The sequence below is a fragment of the Phocoena sinus genome, chromosome 8 (genome assembly GCF_008692025.1).
Source record: "Phocoena sinus isolate mPhoSin1 chromosome 8, mPhoSin1.pri, whole genome shotgun sequence".
In the NCBI taxonomy this organism is placed as follows: domain Eukaryota; kingdom Metazoa; phylum Chordata; class Mammalia; order Artiodactyla; family Phocoenidae; genus Phocoena; species Phocoena sinus.
Genome location: NC_045770.1, coordinates 105,382,799 through 105,404,206, shown reverse-complemented (window position 1 = coordinate 105,404,206; position 21,408 = coordinate 105,382,799).

The following is a 21,408-nucleotide window of genomic DNA, read 5'->3' as shown; positions in this document are numbered from 1 at the left end:
TAGGATTCTCTATGTATAGCATCATGTCATCTGCAAACAGTGACAGTTTTACTTCTTCTTTTCCAATTTGTATTCCTTTTATTTCTTTTTCTTCTCTGATTGCTGTGGCTAGGACTTCCAAAACTATGTTGAATAATAGTGGTGAGAGTGGACATCCTTGTCTTGTTCCTGATCTTAGAGGAAATGCTTTCAGTTTTTAACCATTGAGAATGATGTTGGCTGTGCGTTTGTCATATGTGACCTTTATTATATTGAGGTAGCTTCCCTCTATGCCCACTTTCTGGAGAGTTTTTATCATAAATGGGTGTTAAATTCTGTCAAAAGCTTTTTCTGCATCTATTGAGATGATCATATGGTTTTTATTCTTCAAGTTGTTAATATGGTGTATCACATTGATTGATTTGCGTATATTGAAGAATCCTTGCATCTCTGGGATAAATCCCACTTGATCATAGTGTATGATCCTTTTAATGTTTTGTTGGATTCTGTTTGCTAGTATTTTGTTGAAGATTTTTGCATCTATATTCATCAGTGATATTGGTCTGTAATTTTCTTTTTTTGTAGTATCTTTGTCTGCTTTTGGTATCAGGTTGATGGTGGCCTCATAGAATGAGTTTGGGAGTGTTCCTTCCTCTGCAATTTTTTGAAAGAGTTTGAGGAGGATGGGTGTTAGCTCTTCTCTAAATGTTTGATAGAATTCACCTGTGAAGCCATCTGGTCTTGGACTTTTGTTTGTTGGAAGATTTTGAATCACAGTTTCAATTTCATTACTTGTGATTGGTCTGCTCATATTTTCTATTTCTTCCTGGTTCAGTCTTGGAAGGTTATACCTTTCTAAGAATTTGTCCATTTCTTCCAGGTTGTCCATCTTATTGGCATAGAGTTGCTTGTAGTAGTCCTTTAGGATGCTTTGTATTTCCGCGGTGTCTGTTATAACTCTCATTTTTCATTTCTACTTTTGATTTGAGTCCTCTTCCTCTTTTTCTTAATGTCTGGCTAATACTTTTTCAATTTAGTTAATCTTCTCAAAGAACCAACTTTTAGTTTTATTGACCTTTGCTATTGTTTTCTTTGTTTCTATTTCATTTATTTCTGCTCTGATCTTTATGATTTCTTTCCTTCTGCTAACTTTAGGTTTTGTTTGTTCTTCTTTCTCTAGTTCCTTTAGGTGTAACGTTAGATTGTTTATTTGAGATTTTTCTTGTTTCTTGAGGTAGGTTTGTATAGCTATAAACTTCCCTCTTAGAACTGCTTTTGCTGCATCGCATAGGTTTTGTTTTTGGTTTTGGGGTTTTTTTTTTGCGGTACGTGGGCCTCTCACTGTTGTGGCCTCTCCCGTTGCAGAGCACAGGCTCCAGACGTGCAGGCCCAGTGGCCATGGCTCACGGGCCCAGCCGCTCCGCGGCATGTGGGATCTTCCCGGACTGGGGCACGAACCCGTGTCCACTGCATCGGCAGGTGGACTCTCAACCACTGTGCCACCAGGGAAGCCCCATCACATAGGTTTTGGATCGTCGTGTTTTCATTGTCATTTGTCTCTAGGTATTTTTTAATTTCCTCTTTGATTTCTTTAGTGATCTTTTGATTATTTAGTAACGTATTGTTTAGCCTCCATGTGTTTTTTATGTTTTTTTCCCTGTAATTGATTTCTAATCTCATAGCGTTGTGGTCAGAAAAGATGCTTGATATGGTTTCAGTTTTCCTAAATTTACAGAGGCTTGATTTGTGACTCAAGGCGTGATCTATCCTGGAGAATGTTCCGTTGGTTGGAATGTCCTATAAATATCAATTAAATCTATCTGGTCTGTTGTGTCATTTAAAGCTTGTGTTTCCTTATTAATTTTCTGTTTGGATTATCTGTCCATTGGTGTAAGTGAGTTGTTAAAGATCCCCACTATTATTGTGTTTATTTTTTAATTTAAAATTATTTATTTATTTATTTATTTGTCTGCACTGGGTCTTAGTTGTAGCTTGTGGGATCTTCATTGTGGCATGCAGGATCTTTTTTAGTTGTGGCATGCAGGATCTAGTTCCCTGACCAGGGATCCAACCTGGGCCCCCTGCATTGGGATCGAGGAGTCTTAACCACTGAACCTCCAGGAAAGTCCCCATTCTAACTATTTTAAAGTATTCAAGTTCTGTGGCATCAAGTACACTCACAATGTTGTATGACTATCACCACTATCTATTTCTAGAAATTTTTCATCATCCTAAACAGAAACTGTTCTCATTTAGCAATAACTCTCAATTTCCACCTCCCCCAGCCCCAGGCAGCCCATTCTACTTTCTGTTTTTATGAATTTGCCTGTTTTGTTTTTATAAACTTTTTTAAATTAATTAATTAATTTTGGGCTGCCTTGGGTCTTTGTTGCTGTGCGTGGGCTTTCTCTAGTTGCAGCGAGTGGGGGCTACTCTTCGTTGCGGTGCACGGGCTTCTCATTGCAGTGGCTTCTCTTGTTGCAGAGCAGGGGCTCTAGGCATGCAGGCTTCAGTAGTTGTGGCACGTGGGCTCAGTAGTTGTAGCTTGCAGGCTCTAGAGGACAGGCTCAGTAGTTGTGGCACAAGGGATTAGTTGCTCCATGGCATGTGGGATCTTTCTGGACCAGGGCTCGAACCCATGTCCCCTGCATTGGCAGGGGGATTCTTAACCACTGCGCCACCAGGGAAGCCCTGTCTATTTTAGATATGGTAGAATCATGTCAGCAAAACCAAACAATATTTGTCCTTTCACTTCTGATTTTAGTAATTTGAGTCTTCTTCCTTTTTTTTTTCTTAATCAGCTACAGGTTTGTCCATTTTTGGTCTTTCCATTGACTTTCCTACTGTTTTCCTGTTCTCTATTTTGATTATCTCCACTCTAAGGTTTATTATTTTTCTTCCTTCTGTTAGCTTTGGGTTTAGTTTGCTCTTCTCTTCCTAGTTCTTAAGGTATACAGTTAGGTTACTGATTTAAGATCCTTCTTCTTTTTTAACATAGGCATTTATAGCTATAAATTTCCCACCAGCACTGCTTTTGCTGCATCCCATAAGTTTTGGCATGCCATGTTTTCATTTTCATTCATCTCAAGGTATCTTCTAATTTCCTTTGTAGTTTCTTCTTTAACCCATTGGTTGTTTCTGGGCATATTGTTTTATTTCCACATATTTGTGAGTTTTCCAGTTTTCATTCTGTTACTGGATTCTAGTTTCTTTCAATTGTGATCAGAAGAAATACTTTATATTACTTCAATCTTTTACAATTTATTAAGACTTGTTTTGTGGTCTAACAAATCTATCCCAGAGAATGTTCCATACCTACTTGAGAAGAACATGTATTCTGTGTTGTTGTATGGAGTGTTCTGTATATGTCTGCTAGGTCTAATTTGTTTATAATATTGTTCAAGTCTTCTATTTCCATATTGGTCTTCTGTTGGGTTGTCCTATCCATTATTGACAGGTATTGAAATCTCCAAATATTATTATAGAACCATCTCTATCACCCTTCAATTCTGTTAATTTTTGCTTCATACATTTTGGGGCTCCTTTGCTAGGTGTGTATATGTTTATTATTATTATATTTTCTTGCTGGATTGAATCTTTATCAATATATGTAACATCCTTATTATTGCTTATAATCATCTTTGACTTAAAGTTTATTTTGTTTGAAAATTATAGAGCCCTCTCAGCCCTCTTTTGGTTACTATTTTCATGGAATATCTTTTTCCATACTTTTACTTTCAACCCCTCTGTGTCTTTGTATCTGAAATGAGTCTCTTATAGACAGCATAGAGATGGATCATGTTCTTTTTTAATCCAATATGTCAATCTCTGCCTTTTAGAGAGTTTAATCCATTTACATTTAAAGCAATAACTAATAAGGAAAGATTTACTTTGCCATTTAGCTATTTGTTTTCTTATCTTTTTCTGTTCTTCAATTTATCCATTACTGCCTATTTTTTGGTTATTTATTTGATTTTTTTTGGTAGAAAACCATTTTGATTCCCTTCTTCTTTCCTTTTCTCTATAGTTTTAGTTATTTTCTTAGTGGATACCTTGGGGGCTACAGTTAACATCTTAAACTCGTAACAACCTAGTCTGAATGATATCAACTTTGTTTCAATAATATACCAACACTCTGCTCCTATATATCCCTACCCTTACCCCTTTATATTGTTCTTGTCATAGATTACATCTTTATACATTGCCCGTTCACAGAGATTTATAATTGTTATTTTATGCATGTATCTTTTATATCACATTAGAAAAAAATGTGAGTTACAAGTTCAAAGTACAATAATACTGGCTTCTATATTTACCTATATAGTTACATTTACCAATGTTCTTTATTTCTCCTTACAGCTTTGGGTTACAGTCTGGTATCCTTGTATTTCAGCCTGGAGGACTCCTTTCAGCATTTCTTGTAGGGAAGGTCTACTGTTAATAAACTCCCTCAGCTTTTGTTTAGCTGGAAATATCTTAATTTCTCCCTCATTCTTGAAGGACAGTTTAGCTGATGTAGAATTCTTGGTTGACAGTTTTTTGTGTTTTTTGTTTTTCTTTCAGGACTTTATATATTTCATCCCGCTACCTTCTGGCATCCATGGTTTCTGAGGACAAATCAGGTGTTAATCTCATTGAGGATCCCTGGTATGTGATGGTTTGCTTTGCTCTTGCTGCTTTCAAAATTCTCTCTTTGTCTTTGGATTTTGACAGTTTCACTGTAATATGTCTTGGTGTGGATCTCTTTGGATTTATCCTACTCGGCATTTGTTGAGCTTCTTGGATACACATATTCATGCTTTCTACAGACTTGGGACATTTTCAGCCATTTCATTTTCAAATAATTCTTCTGCCTCTTTCTCTCTTCTCCTTCTCAGACTCCTATAATGCATATGTTAGTATGTTTGATGGTGTCCTATAGATCCTTTAGGTTCTGCTCATTTTTACTCATTCTTTTTCCTTTCTGCCTGGATAATTTAAATTGTCTCACTGATCCTTTTCTCTGTCTGCTCAAGTCTGCTATAGAGCCACTCTAGTGAATTTTTCACTTCAACTATTATACTTTTCAGCTTCAGAATTTCTGTTTAGTTCTCCTTGTTTATATTTTCTATCTCTTTATTGATATTCTCATTTTCTTCAAACATTGTTCTCCTGATTTCCTTTAGTTCTTTGTCCATGGTTCCCTTCAGCTCATTGAGCATATTTGGGACAATTGATTTAATGTTCTTGACTGGCAATTGCAATTTCTAGGCTTCCTAAGGGATGTATTCAGTCAAGATTTTTTTATTTTTCCTGTGAATGGGCCATACTTTCCTGATTATTTTATTTTATTTTATTTTTATTATTATTTTTTGCGGTACGCGGGCCTCTCACTGTTGTGGCCTCTCCTGTTGCAGAGCACAGGCTCCAGACACGCAGGCTCAGCGGTCATGGCTCACGGGCCCCGCCGCTCCGCAGCACGTGGGATCTTCCCGGACCGGGGCACGAACCCGTGTCCCCTGCATCGGCAGGCGGACTCTCAACCACTGCGCCACCAGGGAAGCCCTGTCATGAAGTTTTTAATGATCTCAGGGATCACTAGTAACGAACAAGGGCAGTGAAACTCACACCATTTAAAACAACTCCCAAAAGTTTTAAATATTTGTTTAAATCTAACAAAGTATGTATAGAATCTATAAGCTGAAAACTACAAAATGCTGATGAAAGAAATCAAATAAGGCCTAAATAACGGATACTGTGTTCATGGTTTGGAAGGCTTGATATATATATGTCGTTAAGATGGCAATTCTCTACAAATTAATCTATAGATTGCATTTGATCACCATCAAAATCTGATTTTAAAATTTATATGGAAAGACAAAGGAATTAGAATAGCAAAACAAAGTTGAAAAAGAACAAAGTTGAAAAACCTCCACATACTCCCCAGATTTTTAACAAAGATGAAAAGGCAAGTCAATGAAGAAAGAATAGTCTTTCAACAAATGGCACTGGAACAACTGGACATCTGTATTAAAAAAAAGACAGAGAGAGGAGGAAAAGAAAAAAATCCTCAACCTGTATCTCACACCTTATATAAAAATTAACAAAATGTGGAGCACAGAGTTCAATGTAAAACATACAACTATAAAACTCTTAGAAGAAAACATGGGAGAAAACCTTTATGATGTTGAGTCAGGCAAAGAATCTTAGTTACAACACCAAAATCATGATGCTTAAAAGAAAAAAATCGATAAATTGGACTTCATCAAAATAAAAAACTTGTTATGCAAAAGACGTTGTTAAAAGAATGAGATATGACATAGATTGGGAAAAATGTACAAATAACCGACCTGAAAAATGATTTGTATTCAGAATATGTAAAGAACCCTCAAAACTAAACAATAAGAAAACAATCCAATTTAAAAATGGGCAGAAGATTTGGGCGGACAATTCAACAAAGAAGATATAAAAATGACAAATAAGCCCATTAAGAAAGGTTCAACATCATTAGTCACTAGGGAAATGCAAACTAAAACTACATGAGGGACTTCCCTGGTGGGACAGTGGTTAAGAATCCACCCGCCAATGCAGGAGACACAGGTTCAAGCCCTGGTCTGGGAAGATCCCACATGCCGCAGAGCAACTAAGCCCATGCACCACAACTACTGAGCCTGTGCTCTAGAGCCCGCGAGCCACAACTACTGAGCCTGTGTGCCACAACTACTGAAGCCCGTGCGGCTAGAGCCCGTGCTCTGCAACAAGAGAAGCCACCGCAATGAGAAGCCTGTGCAACACAATGAAAAGTAGCCCCTGCTCGCCGCATCCAGAGAAAAGCCCGCATACAGCAACGAAGACACAACACAGCCAAAAAAATAAATAAATAAAATAAATAATTTTATTTTTTAAAAAATGCACAACTTAAATCTAATCATGAGGAAACATCAGAAAACCCAAACTGAAGGATATTCTACAAAACAAGGTCACAAAAGGCAAAGAAATACTGAGGGACTAAAAGATATGACAGCAAAAGTCAAGGAATATGTGATCGTGGACTGGGGCGAAAAGCTATTTAATAATAGTATTGTATCACTGCTAAGTTTCTTGTTTTTTTATTGAACTATAGTTGATTGATTGATTGATTGATTTGCCTCCCCTCCCCAGTGCCACTGGTAAATTTCTTGCTTTTGAAAACTGTACTGTGATTATGTAAGAGAATGGCCATTTTGGAAATACACTGAAGTACTCAGGGGTGCAGAGACACGATGTTTCCAACATACTACTGAAAAGGTAAAAAATAATATTTGTGTATACATATTGCGAAAATAAATAAAGGAAACCTCATTCAAGATGGGAAGCCAGAAGGGGGAGCTCTCGCCCACAGAACACCAGTTGCAGCTTAATTCTGGGTGGGAAGAAGCTTACTTTATTACCCCAGCAGGAGGAAGGAAGGTTTCCTTCTCCCCCGACCATGGCCGGGCCAACGAGATGCCACCGCGCGACTCAGCCAATAAGAAAACACCCTGGGGGCTTCCCTGGTGGCGCAGTGTTTGAGAGTCCGCCTGCCGATGCAGGGGACACGGGTTTGTGCCCCGGTCTGGGAGGATCCCACATGCCGCGGAGCGGCTGGGCCCGTGAGCCATGGCCGCTGAGCCTGCGCGTCCGGAGCCTGTGCCCCGCAACGGGAGAGGCCACGACAGTGAGAGGACCGCGTACCGCAAAAAAAAAACACCCTGGCTGTGTGTGTGTACTCCTATGTCATGTTACCACATTGTGTAGATTCACACCCTACAATCAGGAAACAGAAGTAAAAGATGTTCTTCATGCTACCTTGAGGAGGTGTAGGTATAGATCTTATCTTCTCCCTCCCCACCATCCCTAATCCTTGAAAATAATCTGTCCTGCATCTCTGTAATTTCTTCACATCAATAATGTTAAATAAATGGAATCATACAGCATAAAACAGAAAAGAAAAAAAAGAAACCACCCGAGGCTCTTGCTCCCTTCCAATGGACTTTTTGTTCATAGCAGCTCCTGACACCTTCCTCCTTTTTCTCTACAAAGTAATGCTCCCCTCCTTTGTTCTCTGGACTTGCCTATGGCTTTGCCATTGCTTGCACGTCCCAAATTGCAATTCTGCTGCTATTCCCACATAAACTCATTTGCTGGTAAAATAACTGGCTATTTTATTTTTAAAGGTCAACAGTACATCCATGCGGTCGATCCTCACTATTTGTGGATTCCGTATTTGCAAATTCCCCTCTAGCAAAAATGTATTTGTAGCTCTAAAATCGATACTTGGGTGCTTTTGCGGTCATTTGTGGACACGCATGTGTGCACAGAGGTGAGAATGTTGAGTCTGCAGAGGCCCCGGTGCCAGCCGAGGTCGAACTAGGTGATGCCCCTCCTTCTTGTTCCCCATCTCATACTGTAAATAAATGTCGTTTTCACAGTCTAGTTAATGCCATGTTTTCGCATTTTTGTGCTTTTTGTTGGTGATTTTGCTATTTAAAACGGCCCCCAGGCAAGGACTTCCCTGGCAGCACAGTGGTTAAGAATCCGCCTGCCACTGCAGGGGACACGGGTTCGACCCCTGGTCCGGGAAGATCCTACATGTTGCGGAAAAACTAAGCCTGTGCGCCACAACTACTGAGCCCGTGCTTTAGAGCCCGCATGCCAAAACTACTGAGCCCACGTGCCTAGAGCCCGTGCTCCGCAACAAGAGAAGCCACCGCAATGAGAAGCCCTCGCACCACAACGAAGAGTAGCCCCCTCTCATCGCAATTAGAGAAAGCCCGAGGGCAGCAATGAAGACCCAGCGCAGTCAAAAAAAATAAACTAAAAAAGAAAACAAAACAAACCAGCCCCCAGGCATAGTGCTGAAGGGCTGTCTGGTGCCCCTAAGCACAAGAAGGCTGTGATGTGCTTCATGGAGAAATCACGTGTGTTACATGAGCTTCCTTCAGGCATGAGCTGTCATGCTGTTGGCCGTGGGCTCAGTGTTGATGAATCAACAACATATATTAAATAAGTTATCTTTAAACAGAAACACAAAACAAGGTTGCATATTGGTCAGTTGATGAAAATGCTGTTGCCAGAGACTCGCAGGAACATAACCCTGTATCTCTCCCAAGAGCGATGATTCAGTATTTACAGCAACTGTATAACTGCAACAGAGAAGGAGACTATGAGTAATTGGTGAATATGAGGAATGGGTATATAGGAATTTCTTGTACTAGACTTGCAATTTTGTTTGGAATTATATAAAAAGAAAATATTGCCCAGAAAGCAGGATCATGTCCCTCTTGGCTTCTCATTGTACTTCAAATAAAATCCAGGTTCTTCAGCAAAACTTAGAGGGTCCTTTGTGATCCCACATCTACTCTTTTCTCCAACTTCATCTCTGGGTGTCTCCCACTTGCTCAGCATGCTCTAGTGTCCATGGTCTTCTGACACGTCCTAGGGGACCACACCAAGCTCTTTCTCACTCTGGGCTCTGGGTTTGCTTGTCCCTTTGCTGGGAATACCTCTATCCAAGTTCTTTGTGTGGCTGGGTCCTTCTCACACTTCAGGTCTCAGCTTACATGCCACCTGCTCGGAGAGTTTGACCTTGACCACTCTGTCGAAGGCAGGCATCTTGGGAATTCCCTGGCGGTCCAGTGGTTAGGACTCTGGGCTTTCCCTGCCAAGGACCCGGGTTCAATCCCTGGTCGGGGAACTAAGATGCTGCAAACTTTGCAGTGAAGCCAAAAAAATAAATAAAAATTAAAAAACAAAAAGGCAGGCATCCATCAGCATCATTTACCATCCCAATGGCCACTTTGCTTCTTTCATCCCCTTTATCACATCCCTAATTATTTTGTTTCTTTGTTTGTTTAGTTGTTGAATGTCCATCTCCCCTCTTAGACCATAAACCTAGAGGAACCTTGTCTCTCATGTTTGCTGTTATTTTCCCAGGACCTGGCACATGGTAGTGTTGGTTGAAACCGAGAATGAGAATCTCCCTGGGAGAATGATTGGCTGAACTTGGGTCAGATGACAACCCCTGGCCATGGGGGCAGAGTCATGCCAGAAATAACCCCTGTGGAGGCTGAGGGCACGGTTCTTATGGATGAGAAGGTCATGGATTGTGTGGAGCCCATGAAAGGTGTCTAATCTGATCCTTACTCTCTTGGCCCCTGCGCTTTCAGCCACCTGCCTGGAAAAGCCACAGAATCCAGCCGTCTGCCTCCTTCATGGAGATGCCAAGTGCTGTTGGAAGCAATCTCATGGTGATGTAGATGGTTCCACCACCAATTCACAATTCCCTTCAGCTGCTTTGAGTAAGGCTTCCCATTTTCCTAAGCTGCTCTCCCCTCCTCCACACGAGGACCTTCTCCACTGTCCTCAAATTGCTCACCTTTTCCTCCACTTACTCTGGCAACCTCACCTCCATCTTCACAGAGAAACTGGGTGCCATCAGAACGAAATTCCTATTCTTCTAAGCCCTTGTTCAAAGACTCGCCTACACACTCCAACTCCGTTCATCCCCTCTGCTCTCCCTTTAACCCTCTCAATCGGGTCGCCACTCCCACCACTCCCCTGAAACTGTGCTTGTCCAGATCAGGCTCTCCCTTCCCTGTTACAAAAACCAAGGCATATTTATAGTGTCCAGATTGTCTTCCTTTGTTTGCTGTCATACCTCTTCCAGCATTTGGCCCATCCTCCTTCTTATAACGGTCTCTTCTTGTCACTTCCATGAGGCCACATCTCCTGGGTGTCCTCCCACTTCTCTGGAAGCACCTTCTTGGCCTCCACTGTGCACTTGTCTGCCTCTGCCCACCCATTAAATCTGAACCTTTCTTGGCATTTTGTCCTAAACCCTCTTTTCCGTCTACGCTCTCCTGCTGAGTCATCTCATCCATTGCCAAGGCCATTCTTGGATCATCCACTTTGTATAGAGAGATAATTGGCCAAGTTAGAGCATATATAGACTCATGGGCAGTGGTGAGTGGTTTGGCTGGCTGATTAGCGGCCCCGGGAGGAGAAGGTTTGGAAGACTGGGGACCAAGGGGTAGAGGCAGGTGGGTGGCTATATGGAGGTACACATGAATGCAGTGCAAGGATCTTTGTATTGCATGTTAACATCCATGAGCAAACGTCCACACAGAAGAGTCAGCAAACAAACAAGTGGACAGAATGACCCGCCAGCTGACACCAGCCAGCTTCTCTCAACAGCCACCCTAGCGCTGGCACACTGGGCGCATGACTGGAGCAGCCATGGCGGCAGGGACAGAGGCTATGTGTGGGCCAACGGCATGTACACTCACCTACCAAGACTGATCTAGCCACTGCTTCAGCTAAACGTCTAACCTGCAAGCAGTGATGTTGCTTGTACTGCTCACCGCACGACAGGCCAGTAAGTTGAGAGTCGAGTTGTTGGGACAAGGAATAGTGACGTTATTTGGAAAGCCGGCAGACCGAGAAGGTGGCGGACTCATGTCCCAAAGAACCATCTTGCCTGAGTTAGAATTCAGGCTTCTTTGATACTAAAAGGGGAAGGGAGTAAAGTCAAACGCTTTCCAGTTCTGGTCAGCCTCCGGAGGGGATGTGTTAATTTCTTCCTCCCTGCAGTCATTCACCTGTAGACCTGGTCAGGATGTTTCCTGTGAGCTAAACAAAGATACTTTAGCTTAATGCTCATCACCTGGGAGGCAGGGTTCCCAGAGATGGGCCATTATGTATAATTTAAGCTTATAGGCAACATCCCTTTAGTGGCTAACTTGTAATAGAATACAAAATGTTCTTCCCTATTATTCTAAGACTAAAACTGGGTCCCTGATAAGGCCTCAAAGAGACCAGCTAGCCACTTGATGACAAGTTGACTACTTTGGACCCCTTCCAACACGAAGGGCCAGGTTTCATCTTGACAAGAATAGGCATATTCTGGGTATGAGTTTGATTCTCTCCCTGCAGAGCCTCAGCTGGCACCACGGCTTACAGGGCGATCCATCTGCACGGGGTCCCCCCATACCGTTACATCCAAGGGACTCAGTTTACAACAAAGGACGTGCAGCAGTGGCCACATGACCGTGGGATCCACTGGACATATCACACACCAGTGCCCCTCAAGCTGCTGGTGTGGTGGAGCTACATAAGGGCCTGCAGAAGGCACAGCCAAAGAGTCAGGCTGTAGGTGAGAGCCTGGTAAAGATGGGATACCATCTCCCAGAAGGCAGTCTGTGCTTTAAATCAGTGACCTTTCTAAGGAGTTGTGTCCCCTGTAGGAAGAAGACACTAGTTCAGTAACCGAGGAGTGGCCCTGCTTCTCATCACTCCCAGCAACCCCCTTAGGGGTTTTGTACCTCCCACTTCCACTACTGTGAGTTCTTCAGGGTCAGACACTTCCCCAAAGGGGGGAGTTTTCTACCAGGTGACACAGCAAGAGGCCCATTGAACCAGAAGCTATGGCTTCCACCTGGGCACGTGAGGCTCCTTGTGTCCAGGGACCAGCAGATAGGAGAAACCACCACCTTGGCGGGGTGATGGTCAGGAGATAGAGCCACTGTTGCATAACGGGCAGGGAGGAATGCACTTGGTATCTAGAAAAACTACTCCTCTTGGTGCTCTTTTACCCAAGTGCACAGCCTTAGCCTGAGAAAATCATGGTGACCAAGGATGAGGGTCTGGGTCACACCGAGACTGGCCCTGCAGAAATAACTGTGGAGACAATAAATATCATTGTGTCCCAAGACCAGCTGCAGTGGCCGGAGCTGTAGTTCACCCATTAACCTTCTCTCCTAAGTCACCCCTGGGAAAAGTGATCCACCTGAACCCTGGAGAAGCTGCTCCCTATATGGAGAGGGGTCCAAGCGGTAAAGGGGTGCATTATGGTGTGCGCTCCGTTGCACCACTTGGATCCCCTCCAGGAATGGAAGACATGTTGCCCAGCTGCTGGTGTGCTATTGGCAGGCAGCCCCCTTTAGGGGTGGCCTCAGCTGCCCCACCCAGGCTCATGCTCCAGTGGCATTAAGTGCGTTCACTGTCGTGCAACCGTCACCACCATCCGTCTCCAGAACACTTTTCACCATCCCAAATGGACGCTCCGTCCCCTTTAAACACTCACTGTCCATCCCCCTCCCCCAGCCCCCTGGAAACCACCCTTCTACTTTCTGTCTTTATGATTTTCACTACTCTAGGACCTCATATAAGTGGCATCATCCAGTATCCATCTCTTTGTGGCTGGCCTATTTTACTTAGCATAATGTCCTCAATGTTCATCTACATTGTAGCGCATGTGAGAATTTCCTGCCTCGTTCAGGTCGAATAATGTTCCACTGTGTGGATGGACCACGTTTTGCTTATTCATCCATCCATCCATGGACACTTGTGTTGCTTCCACCTTTTGGCTGTTGTGAATAATTCTGCTATGAACATGGATGTATGGTATTATTATTTTAATTAAATAAGCAAGCATTTGCAGAATGCCGACCTGAACCAGATACTGGTACCTCTCCTGATAGAGCGCCTTTGCCCTTAAGTTTTATTTCATCGTTGGAAACTCTGTTCCCAGATAAAATGAAGAGGCAGGGCTCAGAAGGGATGGTGGGAGCCAGGGACTCCCGCCTCACCTGACACCAGAGCCCTGTGCCCTGTGCCCACGGCTTTACCTGCATCACCCCCCAGGCAGCCGGTCTTAATTTGGAAACAACTCTGTCCTTTTTCCTTTGCTGCAGTTACTTTTTCTCACTTCCAGGAAGGGTTTTAAACCCTTTTACACCAATTCTGCTCTTCTTCTCCCTTTCTCCCTTCCCTTCCGTTCTTGAAAGTTCCAGTCTAAAAGCCATTAGGTGGGACTTCCCTGGTGGCGCAGTGGTTAGGAATCCGCCTGCCAATGCAGGGACACGGGTTCGAGCCCTGGTCCGGGAAGATCCCACGTGCTGTAGAGCAGCTAAGCCTGCGTGCCACAAGTACTGAGCCTGCGCTCTAGAGCCCGTGAGCCACAACTATTGAGCCCGTGAGCCACAACTACTGAGCCCGCGCGCCTAGAGCCCATGCTCCGCAACAAGAGAAGCCACAGCAATGAGAAGCCCGCGCACCGCAACGAAGAGTAGCCCCCGCTCGCCGCAACTAGAGAAAGCCCGCGCACAGCAACAAAGACCCAACGCAGCCCAAAATTAATTAATTAAAATTTTAAAAAATAATAAATAAATAAAAGCCATGAGGTGAGTTAAGGTGGGTGCCCACCTGCATGAGGGGAGCCACAGCAGAGGGTGTCTGCACAGGAGGGCAGCGGGTCCAGTGTGTAAGGAGGATGCCCATGTCAGGAAGGGTCCACTGTGGGGTGTTGGAGCCTGAGCGGGGTGACGGGGGCACCCGTGCAGGGGGAGTGGGAGGGTGGCCCAGCACAAGGGGTCAGAGTTGAGTGAGGTGGGCGTCCACATAGAGGGGTGGTCTCGCACGGAGTAGGGGTGCCTGAGCAGGCAGAGGAGATCGTTCACTGGGGGGCAGCTGGCAGGTGCTATACAAGGTCATTACCTACAGGGGGGTTGTATGTAATAATGACAAATAAGTAAATGTATTAACTATAGCGGAGCCATGTTTTCAACTGTTGGTGAAGGGAGTTACAAAGGTGGAAAGGAAGAAAACTATCAATAACTTGAAACCATGATGTTGGGTTGGAATTGGATTGAGATCTGTGTGGATTGAGATAGTTAGGTATAGAAATATAGAAGTAACAGTGTGTGGGCATACACATACACATACAAACGTGTGTGTATACTATATACACTTATACGTGTACACACACACCCACACACACATTCTCTGGCTCGGTCCACTGAGAGGCTCTGAGCACACCAGGCACCCAGAGCTTGGCTCCCCTTAAAGGAACCAGAGCTCCCTGGAGAAAGGATTGATCCCAGGCTGGGGCTCAAACAGCAATGGAGACCGATAGAAAGAGACAGAAGTCAGTTGGAAAGGTTCCCACTGGTCCAATCTGGGGCAATTTGGGTACCAAAATAAATAGTGACACAGTGGGTTGAATCGTGTCCCCCAGAAAGATGTGTCTGCATCTTAGCCCCTGGAGGCTGAGAATGTGACCTTATTTGGAAAAAGGGTCTTTGCAGATGTAATTTTTTTTTGGCTGAGTTGCATCTTCATTGCTGCACACAGGCTTTCTCTAGTTGTGGCGAGCAGGGGGTACTCTTCATCGTGGTGCACAGGCTTCAGTAGCTGTGGCTCATGGGCTCAGTAGTTGTGGCTCGCAGGCTCTAGAGAGCAGGCTCAGTAGTTGTGGCACACGGGCTTAGTTGCTCCATGGCATGTGGGATCTTCCCGGACTAGAGCTTGAACCCGTGTCCCCTGCATTGGCAGGCGGATTCTTAACCACTGCGCCACCAGGGAAGTCCTGCAGATGTAATTTTAAGTTAAGGATCTCTGGATGAGATCATTCTGGATTACCTGGGTGGGTCCTAAGTCCTATGAAAGGTGTCGTAAGAGAAAGGCGGGGTGGGGGGGCAGTAGTTCCCTGGTGGTCCGTTGGTTAGGGCTCAACGCTTTCTCTGCCATGGCCCGGGTTCAACCCCTGGTCAGGGAACTAAGATTCCACAAGTGGGGAGAGGGCTGTGGGAAGACGGAGGCAGAGGCTGGAGGGGTGCGGCCACAAGCCAAGGAACGCCTGGAAATCCCAGAGTTGGTAGAGGCAGGAAGGATCCTCCCCTGGAACCTCTGGAGGGAGCGTGACGCTGCCCACACCTTGATTTTGGACTTCTGACCTCCAGACTGTGAGAGAATAATTTCCTGTTGTTTTAAGCCGCAGGAAACTAATAGAAGTGAGAAGACAGTCACCTCCCTCTGGGCCGAGCCCTTTCTGGGTTGAATGGCTCTTCTCTGCTTGGTTTAAAACCCTTTGTAACGAGAGGTACCCTGTGAAGAGCCTGTGCTGGGATCAGGCTGGAACGAGATCCCTACAGCCAGGTCTCCCTTCAGAGGCTCAGAGGCAGGGTGCGGCGGGGGCGGGTGGCTTGGACCAGCGTGTTACTGTGGCTGCCTGTGGTGCAAGTCGTGTGGGAGGACCTGTGCCTATCCTGCTCCAACACTCTGGGGACTCGCTTGCCCTCCCCACCCTCTGGATGCATCGACACATCCACCCGGACTTCTTCTGGAAACCTCCTTCTCTCCAGCAAGTTCTCACCAGTCCCCGAAACTCACCGCCCCAAACTGGGCTCCGCTGTATTCCGCGGCTGACGGAATGTCCAGTCTCCTGAAGGCCCGCACTGAGGCCTGGGCACTGCAGGGGGCAAGGCCTGGGGGCCGTGGGGACAAAGGAAATGAAGATTCTGCGTCTTTGGCGCTCACCCTTTCAGCTGCTCGTGGAGGGGGGCTTGTCACATTTCTTCCATTCTTTGATTAAAGAGCAGGAATGACCCTAAGGAGAGACAGTTGAAGCCCCTTGTTTCCCCCTTGGTGAGCTAGCTCCCTCTGCCATCCTAAGGCCTTCTTGAACCTCTAGGGGCCCCCAACTCTGAAGCCAGGGTCAGGGCCCCAGACACCTTCTCTGCCTGGCCACCCAGAATGCTCTGGCCGGAAATCATCTCTACCTTTGACTCAGGAAACAGCACCCCCAGGAATTTACCAGGGGACAACCCAATAGCCCAAAGTGTACCTATGAGGTATGACAAGGGAATCATGGATGTGATGGAGCAAAGAGCTGACCCCGTGTGCAACTCATATATCTTGGCTTGAGAAGACCAAAGTTGAATTAAATTTGGCTGGAGGGGTTTTCCCTGGTGGCGCAGTGGTTGAGAGTCCGCCTGCCGATGCAGGGGACACGGGTTCGTGCCCTGGTCCAGGAAGATCCCACATGCCGCGGAGCGGCTGGGCCCGTGAGCCATGGCCGCTGAGCCTGCACGTCCGGAGTCTGTACTCCGCGATGGGGGAGGCCACAACAGTGAGAGGCCCATGTACCGCAAAAAAAAGAAAAATTTGGCTGGAGGGTCCCCGTTTGGTGCAGGTCAGAAGGCGTCTGGGGGATGGCCCAAGGGCCTGCAGCAGGGAAACTCACCTGGTGGTAGAAACTTCCATCAAGTCTATTAGAAGCAAGGGCAGCACCCCCGTCCCTTCAAACATCAGTCAGCAATAGCCGGGTCTAACAGTGCCAGATGGCTGAGCAAGAATCTTCAGGTCCCTCACCTGCACGTTGAACCTGGAACGTGCACTCCTCTGAACCTGGGTCACTCCCAGAAGCAATGTCTGGGGAACGGCCAAGGAAACACTATTTTGCAAATTTTACTCAACCACAGGACAAGTCATGGAAAAACTGGAGAGGTCTTCCTTGAGCAGCAGCCCAGTTCAATTCGCTTTTCTTTTTTCCAGATTGTTCCTCTTTTGTTTGAGTGTATAATTTACATTCAGTAATTTGTACAGAACTTAGACTTAAACTGTACATACCCAGGCAACCAGCCCCAGATATAGGATGTTTCCACGACACCAGAAAGTGTCCCTACCTGGTCAATCCCACCTGCCCGGAGGCAAATGATGCTTCAGATTTCTATCCCCATAGAACAGTTTCTTTCTCTTCTAGTACATCGTATGCTTGGAATCAAGCAATTTGTACTCTAGTTTCTGGCTTCTTTAACTGCAACATAATGGTTTTGAAACTCATCCATGTGTAGCTCATTCATTATTATTTCTGAGTAGGATTTCACTGCGTGGATAGACCGCACTTTGTCTATCCATTCTTTTGCTGGTTAGCATTTGCATTGTTTCCAGTTTGGGGCTATTATAGATAAAGCTGTCATAAATATCTTTGGAGAGAGAGAGAAGGGGGTGTGAGGGCGAGGCAGAGGAACACAGATTATAACTATGTAACAAAATAAGAGCCCATAAGTCCATACTGATGTAAATATATTAATACTTTGAAAGTTTGATGAGAAATCGAACGTGTACATCCTCCCGAAGTTCCTCTCCACGGAACACTTACTTATTACAAAGGGAAAACAAGTGACTTGCCAGTGGAGAAGCCTGGCACACGCTCCTTAAGGGACCCGAGTGAGTATCATTGGTTATGGGTCAAATTGAAAGCCCTCGTCACCTGAGAGGATGCAGTGAGAAAAACACAGCCTTGCTTCTGTGACGTTCCTGCCAAAGGTACCTGACCTTAATCTAATCACGGAGAACTATCAGGAAAAAACTAAACTGAGGGACGTACTACAAAATAATTGTTCTCTAACCTTCAGGATTGCGCAAGTCATGCAATTAAAGAGAAGGGTGAGGAACTGCTCCAGAGTGAAGGAAGCTGAACCCCCAACAACCACGGTAACTTGGGGTTCCCGACAAGCTCCCTTGCTATAAGGGACATTACTAGGGTCATTGGGAAAATTTGACTATGGTGTGAAGATGAAATCTTGGCATCCACCCACCCACGTTAATTTCTCCATTTCTATCTTAGTTACCTGGTTTTGTCAGAGGAAATCTCAGCTTCCTGGAAACACACCCTACTCTGCTCAGAACTCCCGGAGCATCTCGGCAACAGCTCACAGTTAGGAAAATAAAATTCTTTGCGCTATACTTGGAACCTTCCTGTGAGTTTGAAATTATTGACTGATAATAAGAGTAAGCTTTCCCCGCCCTTGAGGAAACCAGTTTTTCAGCTGTCATTGGTCCTCTCTGTGTTTATTCCAGGTGTGTCTGAAAGGACAGGGGTGGCTATGGCTGGGCTCCTTTTTGGTGGTGGGAACCCGACAGAGTACCACCCCTCAGGGGCACAGGGCTCTTCCCGGGGCCCAAGGGGTTGCCCCAGGCAGACACAAAGCCCAAGGCAGCCCTGAGCTTGAAAGGCAGGGAAGTTTGTGCACTTGCGGGGGTGGGTGGCAGAGAAAACTCCTCGACATGAGCTTGAGCCCCAGAAAGAGGAGAGTGGTTAAAAACCGCTTACACCTCCTTTTATCCCTGTAGCAATCCTGGAAGGTTAGCATTAGTCTTCATGGATTAAGCCTCTGTACCAGTTCTCCAGGCATCGTTCTGAATGCTGAGTATAGAACAGTGAACAAGGCAGACCAAGCCCCCTGCCCTCAAGGAACTTACAGCCTGGAAGAGATGCAGTCAGTACATGCAGTGAATAAGTAAAAGATACAGGATGCTAGATGGTGATGTGTACTAAGGAGAAAACAAAATAAACAAACAAAACACACAGGACATTAAGGGAGAATAAGAGCTAGGTATTGGACCTGAGCAATGGGAAGAATATCTCTCTGAGAGGTGGAAGTGTGTGTGTGTGTGTGTGTGTGTGTGTGCTTTCAATTTTAGCCTTGCTATATTTGAAATGCCTATTAAACACCTAAGCGTGGTGTCAGAAGTTCAGAGACATGCAGGCCGTAGATGGGATTTTGGGCATCTTCAGTACGTAAGCGATTTTAAAGCTACGAATGAGACTACTTAGGCAGGTCCAAGGACTGGCACCTTTGCACAGTTGAGGGGTTGGTGTGTAGACAGGCTGCATCATTTGCCCCAAATCACGTGGCTGGTGAGTTGTGGAACTGGGATTCAAACCCAGGTCAGACTCACGCCAAGCCCCCATTCACAGCTGCCGTAAAGTTGGCTGCTGTGGCTTCTGTTGACTTGGCCTTGGGCAGGTCACTCGACCTTTCCTCATCTATCAAGGGAGGGGTGGCCAGTGGAGGGGCAAGGATGGTGCAGCGGGCGTAGCAGTGCTCAGGCAGGTGGTGCGGGAGCCGCAGCCAACCAGACAGGTCCCCGGCACCATCCTGGATATGTCCCTGTCCCTCTTCCCCCGCCTCCTACTCGGGCACCTGCTTTCATCAGAACAGCTCTGCCTTCAGGGCAGGGGTGGGGGACGGAGTGTGGGGGAGACACGAGTGCAGAGTCTGAAAGCCAAGATATCACTTAACAATGAGAAGCCACTCGCCACCCAGCCTGGAATTCTGGGCTCAGCAAGACCTGTGGGCCACCCCCCCTGTGGGCACAGGATTCCAGCAAGTAAATCCCTGCCAGCCAGCTGCTGGGTGAACCTGGTATTTGAAGAAGGGGAGTTGGAGAGTGATGCAGGGTTGGTGGGATCAGGCTAGGTCTCTGAGGTGCCCCTGGGCCCTACTGGGGGGACTGGAAGTGACTCTGTGGCCTCAGCCCACACCCTGGCAAGGGTGTGGCTCCCAGGTCAGCTCCGGGCTGGGCTGGCACTCCTGGCACTTCCGGGGCTGGCCTGGGCCCCTTCCGCCAACTCAGTCTTTCTTTAGAGTCGTCACCTTTCCTTCTGTCCGGGATTGGTGGGGTCCCACCGCCTCTGTGGCTTAGCACCTCCACTTGGGGCATCCAGCGGCTTCCCAGTGTAAACGCCAATGGCTCCTGTCACGTGGGGGCTGGGCAGGTGCCTGGGCACACTACTTCCTGTCCCCCATCCCCCCTCCTCTGCCAGCTGGCAGGAGGAGGCCTCCAGCTGGCCACACTCCCTGTGGGGAAGTCGAATTTCCAGTCTCCCCCAGGAGGGCCGCTCTGGGCTGTGGCCTCTTCCCAGCTCAGCCTTGGCCTCCCTTCAGCGTGGCCCCATCTAGGTCCTGAGCTCCAGCTCGGCTCTGCAGAGAGCTCCGGCCACCCTGGGCCTCTCAGCTGAGGCTGGAGGAGCAGCAGTGCAGGGGGCATGGGGGAGGGACAGAACCAGAACCGGGGAGCCAGAGGAATCTGTGTCTGGGTTCGCCCATCTGCCTCCCCTGCCCTTCCCCAGCCTGCTCCCTTGCACCCAGAACGCTTGGCCTGGTGCTGGGCACTTAGGGTTAGTGAGTGGGAGTGCCAATGTCTTGGGAGTCTGGGGGCTTTTCAGAGTCAGGGTTTGGGTGTCAGCCTCAGGGGTCACTGTCGGGGTGGACTCTGGAAAGCTTGGAGTGGGGAAGACATTGACGTTTGGGGCTGTGAAGGGCTGCCCAGGCATGGCTGGAGTTGGGGCCTAGGCACCGAGACCCAGGGGGATCCACACAGGGCTGTGGTGCCCACTGTGCTCTCCTCCCTTGGGCATCCAGTGAGGAAACAGGGTGGCAAAGGCAGTCTCAGTGGGATGCAATTTGAGTATTTAGAGCCAAACACTATGAAAATCTTGGAAAGAAAGTTTAGCGATAAATCAGAAGCGAATAAAACCAAAGCAATCATTCGTTACTTGTGCTTGCAGAGAGGAACGTGGCAAGGCAATTTCTGATGTCACAGATGACCCGGAGGCTTTTAAAGAGCAGAGGGTGCAGGGCCACGTGCCTGCACCTGCTTTACCGGAGGGGTGGTGAAGGCTCTGCACCCCCAAACCCACCAACCCCACCAGGTGGGCTTCCCCAGGGGGGAGGGGGAGGGCAACGGGAGGAGCTCTGTTTTGTAAGATCTAGACCTCCCTTCACCTCTTGTTAGATACATGCCCTCAGCAAATCACTGGGCCTCAGTTTCCCATCTGTGGAAGGGGTAATGAGCATCATGTCT